Consider the following 6,867-nt stretch of genomic DNA (forward strand, 5'->3'; position numbering starts at 1 on the left):
TTGGTTACATTGAATGGATGACTAAAAGGAGTCCGTCATAAACACCTATATATTTAAATGTACTTTGTTCTGGTTTGCTCTTGATATTATTTTTAAATCCGAAACGTGGGGAGTGACGACAGAAACATGGCGGAGTGAGAGACGTCCCCAGATCTCTCCCTGTAAAACAACAATAAACTTAACATCTAAAACTCAACAAAATAAACACCCAAACTGTACACCGGCTCGTCTGAGCGTGGGATCTGTGCGTAAGAGCTAGCACGGGGCCTCCTGAGCAGCATGCAAAGAGGCTCTCACCTCTGGCAGTACAAGGGCAGAAAAGGCTGAGGACCAGACACTGGACATGAAGATGAAAAGTGCCAAGTTCTGAAGAAGGTTAAACGCCCAGCAAAAGGTCACTGTACCAAGGTGAATGATTGGGACTCGTGTAGGATGGGGATATCTGGGTTGGCCACTTCCGAGTTGCTGTTTGTGTAGTATTTATGGTTATTTGGAAATACGGGAGAAGTTTGAGGATGGATTAAAAAAAATCTGAAACATTACCTGTTTTATTGAATGACAATACAATCCTAATTTTTGAGATAAAAGTTTTCAAACTTAAAAAACTAAATCGCCATGCTTTTCCAATATAAACAAAAAATTTGGTAAGGTTTTCATTTTTAAAAATTTTAAGTAGCTTTATGAGTTCACAAAAAATACTGTATTTTTCTCAAGACAGTAACATATCCTTGTACTGCAAGCACATAGGATGTCATTTACTTGGAGATTTATCATTTGCTACTTTAAAAATGCTTCAAAAATATTTTCTCATTAATACTGTGAAAACATCATAATTACACTTATCAGTAGTTAATTTTTAAAACTGAGGATGAATAGTTTTGTTTGAAATATAACTTTGGTAATGTCATGCAGCTAATCTGAATTTGTGATAAATTAGGGTTAAATTCACAGTGATTTTTTTTATATGATACAACCAATGACTAAACAACTGTGGCTCCACTGAGAATAAATTTATCGAGTCTGTTGGTCCTGAAGGTGAAGCGACAAGCTTCTGTACTGATACAGTATGTCATTGAGATCCCAGTTGGAAACAGAAATCAACTCGGAAGTTCAAATGGAGAGATTTTAATGAAGCTATAACCCACAGAGGTGTTGGCAGGGTCAGGGGAAGCAGTGGGAGAGGCTGGGAAGCCAGAGGGTGGCAAACCTCCCATCCTCCGATAGAAGAAGAAGGGAGGTAAGTGGGGTACCGGGTGAGAGCTAGAGACTGGAGTGGGGAGGGGCCTGGGCAGCAGCTACAATCCTGAAGAAGGGGAGCCACTGCCGGAGAGTTTTCAAGGTCACTGCTTCATACCACCCACACTGAAGCAGGGAGAGGGCAGGAGGGAGCACCCCAACTTCTCTCTCTGATCCCCTGCTGTGCTTTCCATTGGCTAAAACCAGAAGCCAGTTGGAAGGGATCAGCTTTCGGGGCTGAGAACGGGTCGGTGCTGGGGAGCATAAGCTCCAGGGTGCTTGGGCACCCTACTGGCCCGGAGGCCTGATGCCCAACACTCAACGCCGGACGCCCAACGCCGGTGGCCTGACCAAGCACGTGCCTCTGACCTAATTCCTAACTGGCTACCAGAAAATGTCATTTGGAGATTTTCTCACTTAGACAATTTTTTTCAAAAAAATACCAAAACCTTTTTCTGCGATTTTTTTTTTTTTTCTCCTTTCAAGTTCTATTTAAATTCTTCCTTTCATTTACCTCCTGGTAACACAGGAGCCTGTGATTCAGCTCTAAGGCCCCATCCTGAGAGAGTTCTGGACGGTGGGAAGTCTTTCAACAACTGCCAGGCCCAGGACACTTCCCCATGACCCCTCTGAAAGCTGGTGACAACTCTTACCAACTGCTAATCTGGCCACCCACCGATGATGACAACGCTCACCATTTCTTTGATAAACACCAAATGCCCTTGAAGGACAGACCTGAAATATTTGCTTGAATGTTCTCTAATCTATTAAGTTCCCATGTGCGTGTAATTTTTGTATGTCTTCCGATTATAAGGCAAACGCGAACAAATATGGAGAACAATCAATGAAAGCTACTACATAAGGAAGAATTCAAGTAGCATCACTACTCAGAGGCCTTCTTAGCAGAACTGGGAGAGTCTTAAATGGAGGCTGCCCAGGTATGCATCTCTGGGCACTGCTGACCCAAGTCCGGGAGGGCAGGGAGCGCGTGTGATGCGTCACCGTGGTAACCACGGGCCTAAAACAGGGTCTCACATGCTGTGGGTCCTCCATAGATGTCCGCTGAATCAGCCAAACCTTGGTTTCTCCCCATAATCAGTCACCCCAAAGCACACCGATAATCACTTCTTGGAAAAATTCTAACTAGCGTTTGATAGTACCTACGTGGTTTTCCTCTCGAGAGCAGCTCTGTGGGATTCCGTCACGTTATGTTTTTTCCTTTGACCTTAACGTCATCTACTTGAATAACAGGTTCATACAAAACTTCTACCAGTGCACACCACAGCAGGTTCAAGGCATCGTTCTAGAAACAGTGCCAGGCGCTCTCGATTTAGAAGACATGCAGTCTCTGCTTCTGAACAGAGGCTAAGAAAATGTATAATTTGGTATTAACATAAGAGCTAAAGATATTTTGAATACATTCTTTCATTTTTTTAAAAAAATCAAAGATTTTAAAAGAATTAAAATATTTACCACCAATCGGGCCTTCATTCAAAAGTAACTTTGTATTTTCCTGTATTTAAGAAATGTGTCCAATTAACAAGTTAATTTTGTAACAGACTTTTAAAACTTAAACAGCAAAAATGTTGCATTTAAATGAATCTGAGCAAGAAAAAAAAACCCGATACCCAAGAAGACCGAGGTTTTGGTGAAAGTTAAAATATTATTTCATTATTTGCACAACTTAGAATCATTCCCATGTTAGAGTGTAGATCCAAACATTGACTTGAAATGACCTGACCCCTGAAATCCCAAATTTAACACCCTCTTCAGAACAAAATAGCCTTTCTCTTCTGCTTTGTGGGCAAATGAACTAAACGCTAGGGAATCGCACTGCCTGGGACTTTGAACCAAGACTAAATGAGATGAAATACTGTTTGATGTGTACGAACATTAGGGAATCCATTTTGATTTAATAAAAGGATGAGCTTGTTTCATATCCTGTGACAAAATATGCCCTTTCCCTGAAAATGCTCTCTCATTCCAACAACAGAGGCGGTTGTTTTTTCCAGGTATGGGGTGTGGGATGGTTAGGGTAGCCATGAACATAACTATATAAGTGAAGGTATATTTATCTTCACTTCTCAAAATGCATTGTGGTGGGAAATTCAGAATGCAGTGAGGAGGTAAAAAAAAAAAAAAAAACCAACAAAAAATCCTTAGACTTCATTAAAACATAAGGCTGCATTTGAAACAGCAGGTAAAGAATATAATAGCAACAATATAAATTCATTATTTGTAATCTCACAGTTCCCTAAATCTCTATAACACATTACTTTAAAAGCTTCAGACAGATGGTTTTATAATACTTTACCAATATTTCAACACCTGCGAAGCCTTAGCAAGGCAAACCCTATAGTCTTAAATTTCAGAAATGTCCCAATCCAATCCTTTTATTTTTCAGACCTTCTCAAATTTTCATTTGTTTTCCTTAATCGATGGACAATGAGGAATTTTAGGTACCTATCCACAAAGAAATAAAACTTCCACCTTTCTAGATACTGAAAAAATGAAAAGGAAAATAGTCGATTCTGACAAAATGTTGTCAATTTCTTTTCTTTTTCTTTCTTTCTTTCTTTCTTTCTTTCTTTCTTTCTTTCTTTCTTTCTTTCTTTCTTTCTTTCTTTCTTTCTTTACAAAATAAAGAAATCCTTTAGAATATAGTGTCACAATCACTCTATTATTTACACTTATCTGGCTCTACCATTTGAAGTGCATCCAGACTTCGAAGCTATACCTTGAGCGATCTCGATGTTGACAGTACCTGACTTCATGTTTGGCTGAGGTTTGGAGATCCGCAAGGACCAGGACAAACACAAAGCTGTTGTTGTGGCTACTGCATCAGACTTCCTCACCATTCTTGTTGGGTGACATTGCAACTGACCCTTCGAGTGGGATGAAGTAGACATGTGTTGCTCGTGTCTGCCCGGCGTCCCTCCCCTAGGTCCTCTTTGGAGAACACCCTGGTGCAGACAATGTGGAGCTAATGCCAGACCCCCTTCCAGAGGAGACCCCGGCATCCGAGTTTACCCAGCAGAACAGTCCATTCTCCATGCTCAGAGAGGCCAAGTGCCTCAGACTGCCCGGTAAGAACCACCCTGAGATTTTTGCTGCAAATACTGAAGAAAACGTGCCCATTTTCTGGCTCGGAGTAAGATGGTAGTCGCTTCTAAGCGGCTATCATATGGAAAAACCTGTTTGAAAATGATGCCGAAACCAGAAAACAGATCCTGAAACCAGAAAACGGATCCTGATAACCTTGAGTGATCATAATTAACCGGCAGGACCTACTGGTAGGCGTTTTGCATCAACCAAATAAAGTCTTTAATAAGTCAATTTGGTTTGTCACTTGCAGCTAAAAGAACCTTGAGTCTAAATATGTGACACTAAATATAGACAGGACTGTAAGGTTTCAGTGGATTTTCCTCCTCACACACATTATCTCATTTAGTCCCGCACTTCAGGAAAGCGCACATCTATCAACACTAAATTAGCACTTATTATCTTCTGAACACACACTATGTGGAAGAGGGACGAAGAATTCAGATCAATCCGAAATATGGTGGCCAGGGAAGTCTTGCTTACGCAGGAGCAGCATGGAAGTCACATATCTCAGGGCACTCACTAGAAAGACATCCACCAAGTGAAATATACGGGGCGCAAGGCCAGGAGGTGGGCCTTGCAATGAGCCCTGGATGATAAATGAGGAGGCTCTAGAAAGAGCCCAGGTCAGAGATGCTAAACCTTAAACAGGCAGCGCTATAAGAATGGCTCAAACAAGAGGACATAGAGATTAGAGTCAAGTTAGATGCGCGGGTCCCTGGGTAGGTGCAGCTGTTGCCACCGAGAAGGGGAAAGAAGGAGGGTGCAAAGTGTGGGAGGCAGGGCAGGAGACAAAGAACAGGCCAGTTACACATGCTTGCAGGATGGACATATGAGGACAGATGTCCAGGAGGCCCTTGGAATAACACATCTGGGGCTGCAGAGACGCTGAGGCTGGAAATATAGGATGAAGAATCACTGGCATACAGACGGCAGGTCAAGCTTGGGCACTGGCCTCCAGGGCTTCACTCAGCATGAGCAGAAGAGGAAAGGGCTGGCTACCATGTTCTTCCAGGTCATCTGGGGCCTGCTGGTGCCCTGCATGAAAACGGGCTCCCCCCCAGGCAGGGCTGGAACTCAGCGAATATTCGTGAAGGACGGACTGTGCAGAGCCAGGGCACTGAGTATGTCCTCGGACCTACACGGCCGTTTCTCCAGGTCCCCTCCACCGTTACAACTGCCAGTCTTGGACTCTGCACTGGGTGCGGTGTCATTACCCAGCTGTCACCTCTTAAATTAGTTCAGGCTCTCACATTAGGTGTAATCACAGCGGGCAATGCTTTCTGAGGATGTCTCATAAAGATGAGTTAAAACATTATTTTTATGTCATTTTTATAAAGTAAAAGTCCTGCCTGTTCCCTCGCCCCTTCACTTCCTCTTGGCCCAACCCAGAGACCTAAGCAGGCCTCCGAAGGGAGGCGGGGTCGGAGATGGGGACCCTCCCGCCAGGTCATTCATTAAAGGGCTATAAAGTCTCAAAGAAACAAAGGGAGTTGAGGAGCGGAAAGGCGTGGCTGTTGGCGACGAGGCCGGTTTTCCGGCGAGGAGAGCGTACTCTAGGGGGCGACGCAACCCGCTCCAGGCGCGCCCGGAGGCAGGAAGGAGGAGCAGCCATTCTGCGCCCCAACACCTCTCCAGATCCCCGGGCTCGCGCCTGGCCGCCGCCCGCCGCACCTCCGCTCTGGCTGAGCACGCAGGTTCAAGGTCGCTCAGCTGTGACCAGAGCGCCAGGTGCCGGGCTATGGGCAGCAGCCCGACGCGCCTCTGCTTGGGGTCCGGAGCCGGCGCTTTTGCTTTGGACTTGACCATGAGGTCCACTCACACTTCTGCCTCCACCTGGTTAACCGCCTGCGTTCAAACTTTGAGGTCCCCGCCTTCCCCTCCCCATCTCCGCAGCAACTCTCTCCTGCCACTTAGCAAGCTGTGTTTTTACTTTCACGTTTCTGACTATGCGCGCGCGCGCGCGCGTGTGTGTGTGTGTGTGTGTAAAGTGCTAAGTCAATGCCTGAAGAGAAAATTTCATTTAGGGTCAAATTTACCCTTGAAAAATCGCCCATAAATCACAAGATTTGGTGTCTACACTCAAGGCAAGGATGTGCAGGTACACACGGATAAAACATGCTATAAGGTGCTCGATAAATAAAAAATCAAGATGCAAAGTATGAATTTTTAGTGCAAAAAAGAAAAACGGTCTCTGCTAAATGAGCCGGCGTGCGACGCCAGTGTACTTGTCACTGCGTGGCGCGCCGGCCTGAGAGGGGCGCGAAGGCGGGCGCGTCTGGTTTTGCTCGGCATCCTCGGCGCCCGGCTCAGTGTCCGGCACTCCGGGCACGTCAGTGACCTAGCCTGAACCAACGAACGGGCGAATGGATGCGTGCACGCTCCATCCGACTCCGCGGCCCGCGGAGCTGGAGTTTCGAGGAGGACGAGGGGCGGCCAGCCCAGCTCCATCGTCCCCGCCGCGGGCTGGGCAAGGCGAGGCCGGGCAAAGCGGGCCTGGTGGCGCTGGCCTCGAGTGACCGCCAAGCC

This window comes from Pteropus vampyrus, unplaced genomic scaffold, assembly GCF_000151845.1.
Source record: "Pteropus vampyrus isolate Shadow unplaced genomic scaffold, Pvam_2.0 Scaffold51, whole genome shotgun sequence".
In the NCBI taxonomy this organism is placed as follows: domain Eukaryota; kingdom Metazoa; phylum Chordata; class Mammalia; order Chiroptera; family Pteropodidae; genus Pteropus; species Pteropus vampyrus.